The 10,121-nt window shown below is 32.4% G+C and overlaps 2 long non-coding RNA genes across 3 annotated transcripts; one reads left to right on the top strand and one right to left on the bottom strand.

Moving 5' to 3' along the window:
* The first annotated feature begins 303 nt into the window (after window positions 1-303).
* Window positions 304-5,096, top strand: LOC112697349 (uncharacterized). Its single transcript, XR_003151203.3, has 2 exons — window positions 304-1,747; window positions 4,483-5,096. It is a non-coding gene; the product is annotated as an uncharacterized lncRNA (long non-coding RNA).
* Window positions 5,097-6,601: 1,505 nt separating this feature from the next.
* Window positions 6,602-9,714, bottom strand: LOC112697348 (uncharacterized). Of its 2 annotated transcripts, XR_003151201.3 has the most exons (7): window positions 9,526-9,714; window positions 9,012-9,273; window positions 8,725-8,768; window positions 8,526-8,561; window positions 7,973-8,085; window positions 7,718-7,753; window positions 6,602-6,896 (listed from the first exon to the last, which is right to left on the bottom strand). It is a non-coding gene; the product is annotated as an uncharacterized lncRNA (long non-coding RNA). The 2 variants fall into 2 exon arrangements; XR_003151200.3 differs by lacking the exon at window positions 9,526-9,714 and having other exon boundaries at window positions 9,032-9,273.
* Window positions 9,715-10,121: the final 407 nt, after the last annotated feature.

The raw sequence follows: 10,121 nt of genomic DNA, 5'->3' as shown, positions 1-10,121 counted from the left end.
TGCAATCACAAGCACATGATCTTTTTTATTTACCAAACATAAAATAAGGAGTTTGAGCTTTTAAAAAGCACAAACACCTCTTTAAAAAGTTTTACCAAACCAAGCCTAACAAAGAATATCTCCAATATTGTTACTTACATACTAAAGTTAGTATTGAAAGCAACAGCCCAAAAAGGATAAGCCTAACTAGTAATAGTCCACTGCAGCCCAATGAATCAATAGCAGCCCATTAGTTAATACTTCTCAAGAATAGTTAATAAATGTGGATGTACAAAAAGGGATCAATTTTTGTTAGGGTTGGATATATAATTCCTTTTAACTCTGTAAACATTTTTCTTCATTCATTCAATAAAAGTTACTCCATTAATTATTTAAGATTCTTTTTTCTTCCTTTTGCTACTGGTTCTTGTTTTCTTCATCACCTGTCTTGCTGTTCTGTATTACTTAGCTTTTAGCAATCTTTCTTTTTCTTTCATGGTATCATGAGCATCTGGTTTTTCTCAACCATGGATGCATTTCTACATTCATCTAACAATTCACCTCCTGGGACCAATAACAACAACAATTCAAACCCTGAAAATTCTGCCAACAATAACAATAATCTTCTTGCGAATCTCAATCTCTTTTCTTTCCCACCTCAGTTGTTCAACTCCCGACCCTTTACTCCGATTAGTGATAAATTAGGAGAAAGAAATCACAAAACTTGGCAACAACAAGCATTGGCAACAGTTCGAGGTCAGCTTTTGGAAAATCATCTCTATAAATATCATGTTCCTCCCAGATTCACTATGATTCAAGATCAACAAAATGGAATCAAGTCATCAGCTTATACCCAGTGGCTTCAAGATGATTATAATCTCCAGTCTTGATTTTTGGCATCTATTGATCCTGTATTCAAAACCAAAATGGTTGGTTGCTCTTTTAGTCATGAAATTTGAGGCAGAATTGAACAACATTTTGAGGAATCTATCACATATCGTGTCAAATAGCTCAAAGCACAGATAAAGATTATCAAGAAGTAAGGTTTAACAGCTTCTGAATAATTTTTGAAGATTAAGGAGATTGTAGATTCTTTAGCAGCTTTAGGCTCTCCTTTAACTGTTGAAGAACATGTTGATGCACTTTGAAGGATTGACTGAAGAATATCAAGTTTTAATTCACACTGTCAATTCCAAGCGACAAATTTTTAGTCTTTGTGAGGTTGAAACTCAAATTTTAACCTTTGATGATATGCTTGATAAATTCTGAAAATCCACAACCTCTATGATTCAAGCTAATATCTCTCAGAGTTCATTTCCTTCCAATTCCAATCCAGGTCGTGGTTTTGGAGGAAGAAGAGGTAGAGATGGTAGGTTTTCACGAGGAGGCAGATCTTTTTTCAATCAGAATAGGCCACAATGCTAGGTATGTGGTCGATTTGGTCACATTGCTTGGAATTGTTTCAACAGATTCAACTAGCATATACCTCCTCCATCACAAAATTCTCAGACTCCCTCTTCTACCTCCTTCACCAATTCTCCAAACTCTTTTAATCTGTCACAAGCGAGTACCACTACAACTACACCACCACCACCCCCTCCATCTTTTCATCATCCTACTGCCTACATAGCTGCTCCAGGATCTATTGCTAACTCCTCGTGGTACCCAGATACTGGTGCTTCCCACCACATTATTCCTGATTCATCTTTGTTTATCACATCTTCAGATTACTCAGTTCCTGACCAAGTTCAGATTGGGAATGGCTCAGGTTTGCATATATCTAAAATTGGTACTTCTTTATTATATGCTTATGATTCTAATAGATATTTCATATTACAACAATTAATTTATTCTCCAGAAATCACTAAAAATCTTATCAGTGTCTCCAAATTTGCTGAAGATAATGATGTTTATTTTTAATTTTATGCTCATGTGTGTTTTGTTAAATGCCGGCAAACTGACAAAGTGCTTCTTTAAGGACATAGACAGGGTGGCATTTACAAATTTTTCAATGTTACTGTTCCTAATTTTTCTCTAGATTCTTTACAACCTTGTGCTTTTCTTTCTTCCAAAGTTTCTTTGAAAAGACTTAGCCACACAGCCAAGAAAATTGTACTGACAATTCTATCAAGTTGTAATATTGACATGGACAAGAATAAAGATACTTTGTTTCCTGAGGTGTGTGAAAACTGTATGCATGCTAAAATGTATAAATTGCCTTTTAATTCCTCACTTACTGTTTATAATGAACCTCTCCAACTTGTTTACTCTGATGTTTGGGGTCTAGCATCCATTGTATCACACTTAGAATTTTGTTATTATATTACCTTTATTGATGCATATTCTCGGTATACTTTTCCTTTTTTACTTGTCTCTAAATCTCAAGTTCTGTTAGCTTTCAAATACTTTAAACAGCAAATGGAGAATATTACAAACCACAAAATAAAAGCTTTTCAGTCTGATAATGGTAGGGCTGGGAGAAAACATAGGCACCTCATTGAAATGAGTCTTGCCATGTTATCTACAGCCTCTATGCCATTTACTTTTTAGGATGAGGCTGTTTTAACAGCTACTCACTTGATTAATCGCATCCCAACTCCAATTTTGGACAATAAATCTCCTTACAAGACCTTGTTTAACAATGTCCCTGATTATACTTCTCTAAAAGTTTTTGGTAGTAGTTGTTTTCCTCTTTTGAGGCCTTACAACAAAACAAAGTTAGATTTTAGATCTCATAAATGTGTCTTTCTTGGTTATGCCCCAAACTCAAAAGGCTATAAATGCCTTTCACCTTATGGTAAACTTTATATCGCAAGATATGTTCAATTTGATGAAACCTCCTTTCCTTACAAGGAACTATTTGTTAAAACTGATTAGAATGACTCCTCTAGAGATTTTGATAAATCTAGTTCTTTTAACCATTTTATCTCTAGTATAGGTTCTGTTTTAGGCTCTTCATCTCATAGTTCTTCTATTTCGAATATTCAGTATACTAATCGTACTCCAAGAGATGTTAGTAGTCATAATCCAAGTATTCCTACTAATTCTAATTCCATACACTGTGATATTAAAACACAACATTATATTCCCGTCTCTGGGATGCAAATCTGCCCTCTACCTATTGACTCTAATAATAATAATAATAATAATAATAATAATAATAATAATAATAATAATAATAATAATAATAATTCTGCACTTGTTTCTAAATCTGCAGATGCTCTTATATCTTCTAAACCTCCAAATCAACATCCCATGCTCACCAGGTCTAAAATCAAAAATTTCAAACCCAAAGCTTTAATTAGTAATGTTGATTTACATGTTTTACATGAAACACCTCCTAAAACACCTAATGCTGCATTAGCTATTCCTCATTAGAAAAATGCTATGCAAGAAGAGTATGATGCCTTAATCAGAAATCATACTTGGACACTTGTGCCAAAACCTTAAAATGCCAAAATTATTGGCTCGAAATGGGTCTTCACTATAAAAAGGCTTTCCGGTGGCACCGTACAAAAGTACAAAACCAGATTGGTGGCTCAAGGCTTTCACCAATCTGAAGGCTTTGATTTTGAACAGGTGTTTAGTCCTTTTATTAGACCTGCCACCATTCGCATTGTGCTAAGTATAGCTTTATCTAAAGACTGGTTTATAAGACAATTGGATTTTAATAATGCTTTTCTTAATGGTGATTTACATGAAACTATATATATGCATCAACCTACTGGTTTCTCTCATGATTCTAACAGTTTAGTGTGTAAATTAAATAAAGCCCATTATGGCCTCAAGCAAGCTCCGAGAGAATGGTTTCTAAAGCTTAGTAATACTCTAAACAGGTTTGGCTTTGTTAGTACTAAGTCTGATACATCTTTATTCATCAAACATGGCTCTCATCAGGTCATTTATATTCTATGTTATGTTGATGACATTATCATCACTGGTAATGATTCGAATGAAATTGATGTTATGGTACAAAAGTTAAACAAGATTTTTACTCTAAAAGACTTGGGAGAGTTATCCTATTTTCTTGGTATTGAGGTTCATAAAACTGAAACTGGACAGCTTCATTTATCCCAAACTAAACATATATAAAGACCTACTGCCTAAATTAGGAATGAGTACAGCAAGTGCTATGCCTACTCCTATGATCTCCTCTTTATAGTTACTGTCTACAAGTTCAGAACAATTTGAGGATTCGAAACTCTTCAGATCTGTTGTAGGTACATTGCAATATGTTACCATCATTAGGCCTTACCTAAGTTTTGCTGTGAGAAAGGTTTCTCAATTCATGCACAGCCCTTTACTTGCTCACTGGAAGGCTGTGAAGAGGATTTTAAGATACCTTCAAGGAACACAAGAATATGGTTTGCTCTTACACGAATGCAACGACTATAGGTTGTATGGTTTTTCTGATTCTGACTGGGCAGCAGATTTACAGGATCGGAGGTCTGTTTTGGGTTATTGTGTCTTCTTTAGAACTAATTTGGTTACTTGATCTTGCAGGAAACAAACAACTATAAGTAGATCTTCAACTGAGGCAGAATTTCGAAGCCTGGCAGCCTGTGAAGCAGAGATAACATGGGTGAAGAATTTGCTGTCTGAGTTGAAGATTGCATTGACTACTATTCCATCAATATTTTGTGATAATTTAAGCACTGTTTTGCTCACTGCAAATTCAGTCTTACATGACAAAACGAAGCATTTTCAGTTAGATATTCAAGTTGTTTGAGAAAAGATCAACAAAAAGTCATTACAAGTTATACATATTCCTAAAATTGAACAAGTTGCTGACATTTTAACAAAACTTTTGTCAGCAACTAGTTATGAGAGGCTCAAAGACAAGCTCAGAGTTGTTCCAAGGAGCAACTTGAGCTTGAGAAGGGGGGGGGGGGGTATTGAGAGCAACAGCCCAAAAAGGATAAGCCTAACTAGTAATAGTCCACTGCAGCCCAATGAATCAATAGCAGCCCATTAATTAATACTTCTCAAGAATAGTTAATAAGTGTGGATGTACAAAAAGGGATCAGTTTTTGTTAGGGTTAGATATATAATTCCTTTTCACTCTGTAAACATTTTTCTTCAATCATTCAATAAAATTTACTCCATTAATTCTTCAAGATTCTTTTTTCTTCCTTTTGCTACTGGTTCTTGTTTTCTTCATCACTTGTTCTTGCTGTTCTGTATTGCTTAGCTTTTAGCAATCTTCCTTTTTCTTTCAGTTAGAATAATACATTAGCTGGGGTGGTGGCCTTAACATTTTTTCTTATTCTATTCTAATTCACTCACGAGAATAAATAAATATGCCACTAAGAAGTAACGACAATGAATCTATTCGTACTTTGTACCAAGGATACGAGCTTAAGAGATTGGAAAGATTGGAGATCCTAATTCACATAGAATCATAATTAGGCCAGAAAAATAATTTGCAAAATACTCTGAAACTTAAATGATTAATCTTTTTTGGTGTTAAAATTTGTGGTGTCTTTATCTACTAAGCTCCTTTTCTTTTTATGCCTTTTTTTAAGATAATGGCATTCTGAACGTTTACTGCTCTCAATATTCTAATTCGACAATATCGTGTAATCGCTACTTCATTAGTCTTAATGACATATCTATTTGGTAATAATCTGGTCTATTTTCTTTATCACAGTGTCGGATGATTGATATTGTCCAGAACAGTGCTCCAACTTGAGTTTCTCGACTTAACAATTTTGTCGGGAATATCCGAATTTACGGGATCAAAAATAGATAATTTTTACTTATTAATTTTTAAGTGTAAAAAATATCTAAGAAACCTTTCAATTTCTTTCATGCAAGGAGAAATTACTTTTTTTCAACTTACAAATCGCTAAGTTATCGATTCTTCTCTTTGTATCAATCAATGCTACATTGAGTATTAATTAAATAACTCCTCTTTAACTTCCACTTTCCTAATTTTCTAAAACAATTCCTCTTCTCAAAGAGAAATTTCCCAAATGTTTTCTTCTTTCTCTCCCTCGGTTTTTCTCTCTACCTTCTTTCAAGTGGTGAGTGATGCTTTCTGCAAATACTAACAATCAAGTCCCCTAATATCAAACCCAGTAAAATTTTCTCCTTTACTTTTCATAATTTCGTCGATTAATGTGTGTATTTTGAAAATGTTCTTCCTGCATTTTTCGCTTCACTATAAGAAATTACAGAAATAGCGACCGATTTAGCAACCGATTCTGGTGGTCCTAAAACCTTGGTCGCTAATTAGAAAATAGCGACCAACTTTGATCGCTAACCGTTAGCGACTAATTTTTGAACAAGGCCACAAAATCCTCACCAAAGAATATCAATCACTAAATCGGTCGCTAAATGGTGACCAAATTTTCCGTCACTAAGTCGCTAAATGGCGACCAACTTTTTGGTCGCTGAATCAGTTGCCGATGAAATTGGTCGCTAAATTGGTCATCGATGCCTTATTTAAAAATTTAAAATCTTTCTCTAATTTCTGAACTAAAAATCTAAATCAGTCGTTAAATCGGTCACAATTCCTAATCTTATAATTATAGATTTTTACTAATTTCACATTTACCACTATTAAAACTTAATTTTCATAAATAATTATATTTCCACAAATTTAAAAAAGAATCAAACATAGATCAATTTTTCAAATAAATACCAAAAACATTCACAATGGCTACATAAAAATATAGAATTTAAAATATTAAAAATTTCTAAATACATCAAATTCATAATCCATAATCTAGACTAAAACATGGTAAAAATAATTCATAGATAACATAATTCTACTCTATTTAATATCTACTTAGACCAAACAATTGCATCTATCTCAGATTATACACTCCAATATAATTCGAGCCTCTTTCAAGAATATCACGTCTTTCTATGATCGCAGGATTATCATCCAGCAATAATGACAATCGCTTTTGCTGTAAAATAATATATTAAGATCAAATGAAAAATAACACAAAACATTAAAAGATAATATTCATTAAATACATGAAAGTATTGAAAAGTATTAAGAGAATAAGTATCTTGCAAGTTACCAATTGTTAAAAAATTGACTTCTAATTCCAAGAGAAAAATAAATCAAATGAATAAATGAAGCCAGACAAAAACATTTACTCCTCAAAAATAGTTAACATGCATAAATTAAAAATTCCAATTGTTCTGAACTAACATCAATTATAATAACCATTTGAATGGACGCATTAAACTGCCGGACGCATTAAACTGCCTAACTTCCCTTTAGACTTTTACAAAATGAAAATTAAATTTTCAAATCTTAAATATTAGAACAATTATATATTCAAAAATTAGAAACCATATTACCGAATATCATAAATAATGCATATGGAATCATAAAAACAAATAAATAGGTAAAACAAATAAACAAAGTAAATGAAATCATATGCAAATAGAATAGCTCCACAAATACTGTTTTCACTCAAGTTTTTGTGGTGCACAGAAAAAAAATAAGCATGAAAAAAAAAAAAAAAAGAGATGCTGATACTTCTTTCTATTTCTTAAAACCTTTCCCCTCTTCTCTTTTTTCCTTTTAAAAAGCTAAGAATTCTTACAATTGCTATCACTAGTTATAATTAGTATACAGGGTACAGAAGAGATTAGTGAAAACCATATATGTATATTTACTGTATATATACTATTTGATCTAATCTATAATATATTTTAACAAAGTGCCTTTAGTAGTAAATAGTGTCTGTAGAGTTATGTTCATCATATGACTTACCATCTCTTTTTTTCTCCTTGCAAGAGTCAAATATCACTGCATCAATAAGAACAGACAACATAGAACAAGTGGTTAAAATGTGCAAAATTTATTTTTAGAAAAATTTTATATGTATTATTTGGTGTAGACCCTAAACCTCATCCAATAGAAAAAAAGGCTGAGTCAGTTTCCTTTATGTGAAAAAGAGCGAATACAAATATTATTATTCAAAAAACATAAACATAACCCATAAAATATTATTAATCACAAACTCACAATTAACTTCATAATCTTTCTGGGAAATTGAACACCCTGGACTTTGAGATTTTCCAACTTAGCAAAGTTGAATGCAGCAGCTTATCCGGAGCATTTTCCCCCAAATAAAAAATCTGACAAATGAAAATTTAGTAATATACTAAATACTAAATAATTTATATATAAAGGAAATTTAGATGAAATTGCTTGTTTTGGACGACAGCAATAAACTTGTGGTGCATAAATTTTTATACTTTTTTAATGGGAGGTAAACTAATTTTATGTGTATGTAGAATTAAATAAAGAAAACCAGTTTTAACTTTATAAACTATTGTTAACACCATCTAGCATCTCAACCTTTTGTCCTTTATTATATCAATTAATTATTAATCAACAAAGAATGCTATAAGTTGAATCATTGTGCACAAAACATAAATAAATTTTGTATGTAAATTTTCATATTTAACCCCCAAAGAAACACACCCTAATCTTAAAGCCTAATAAAAAAATACTGAAACTAAAACCAAATTAATCAGCAAGTGATGAACATTATAAGAAGAAATGAACAACTCACCAACGCCATGGCTTCGCTTCGACGAAGACGGTGAACCTATTAGTTCAATTCAACCAAAAAACACAAAAACACAAAAACATAATCACAAACACAAAAAATTTGAAATTATATACTACTTGGTCTTCATAATGCAAATAATTTAAAAAGAGCGCCAAAAGCGAAAAACAATAAAAATAGTACAAAATAAAAAATTATATACCTGTCAGCTTCATTGGAGGATTCGGACGATGAGCAACGTTGGATCTGAACGGTGATGCAATGATCCGTGACAAATTTAATAAGTTGAAATTAAAGCACATAATAGACAAAAAGACAGAGAAATAGATAAACAATAACAGATTAGAGACTTAATTAAATATCCTAATAGATAAAACTAAATCAAAATCAAAATCAAAATAGTGAGAAATTCTCTGAAATTATAGTGAGAAATCAAAATCAGAGATACGAAGATAAAGTACCATGACTGAAGGAAAAAATTTGCTTAACTGAAAGACTACTGTTGTTACCGGAGAAAAATTTAACACAGGAGGCGGCGCTGAGAAAAGAATGACGCGATGCGAGCAACGGCGGATCTGGACAGGGATGTGACGATCTGCGACAATGACTTAACGAGCAGACGAAGAACGCAACGAGGGGGCAAACAAGGATAAAGATTCGAGGAGGAGAGATGACACCGACGAAAATGGGGTCTACAAGAACGGTGCCGACCAGGACTCGTCGGAGAGTGAGGGAGGCGGCGAGAGAGACACTGTGTGAGAAGAGATGAGCTCAGTGTAAATTAAGGTTTAAAAGTTATGTTTTCTTTTAATATATTTTAAAATTTAATTTGTTTAATATATTGATTAATAAAAAAAATAGCTTAATTTTTCTTGTTCAATGGACCATAATCACATGATTTTTATTGTGACTATATGATTTCATTTGATAACAGCAATTGTATTGAAATTGGATAAAAAAACATTGGAACAACACCAAATAATATGTAGTTTTTGAATCAAACCTGTGAATTTCAGTTGTTAATGCATTTAGTAGTCTGATCCAATAGAAGTTTCGTGAGCATCATCTACTTCATTATTACTTCCTTTATCAACATCAAACAATGAGAAATCCTTATACCTATTGTCCATCTCAAATTGCGTTACAAGGCGCTCTCTTGGAGATTCGAGTCTACTTTTAAAATGGGGGTAATGAAGAGAAGAGAAGAGAAGAGAAGAGAAGAGAAGAGAAGGGTACTGCAGAGAGTAATCTTTAAATTGAAGATTAGAGTTTTTAATTTTGATTTAGGAATCAAATTGCACAAAAAAAATTTACTAATCCATGTCAGTTTTCGGTGGCGTCAGGTGGACAGAATGTGCCTGAAGGACGACTCTGGATATCGGAGTGTAATTTTAGGGACAAAAATGAGTAACTATTAACTTTAGAGACTACTTTGAGTCTCGAGTGTAATTTCATGGACCACTTTGAAGCATAATTTCGATTCAAATTATTGATATTTGAAAATGAATCCTCTTAATTTTTTTAACAATTGAGAGAGTAAAATGTGATTTCTCACAATTAGTTTTATAAGTGAGACTAAGAAAAAATATAGAAAAATTA

The sequence above is a fragment of the Arachis hypogaea genome, chromosome 6 (genome assembly GCF_003086295.3).
Source record: "Arachis hypogaea cultivar Tifrunner chromosome 6, arahy.Tifrunner.gnm2.J5K5, whole genome shotgun sequence".
Lineage (NCBI taxonomy): Eukaryota > Viridiplantae > Streptophyta > Magnoliopsida > Fabales > Fabaceae > Arachis > Arachis hypogaea.
The sequence above is the reverse complement of the archived record's forward strand: the minus strand, read 5'-3'. Positions and strand labels throughout refer to the sequence as shown.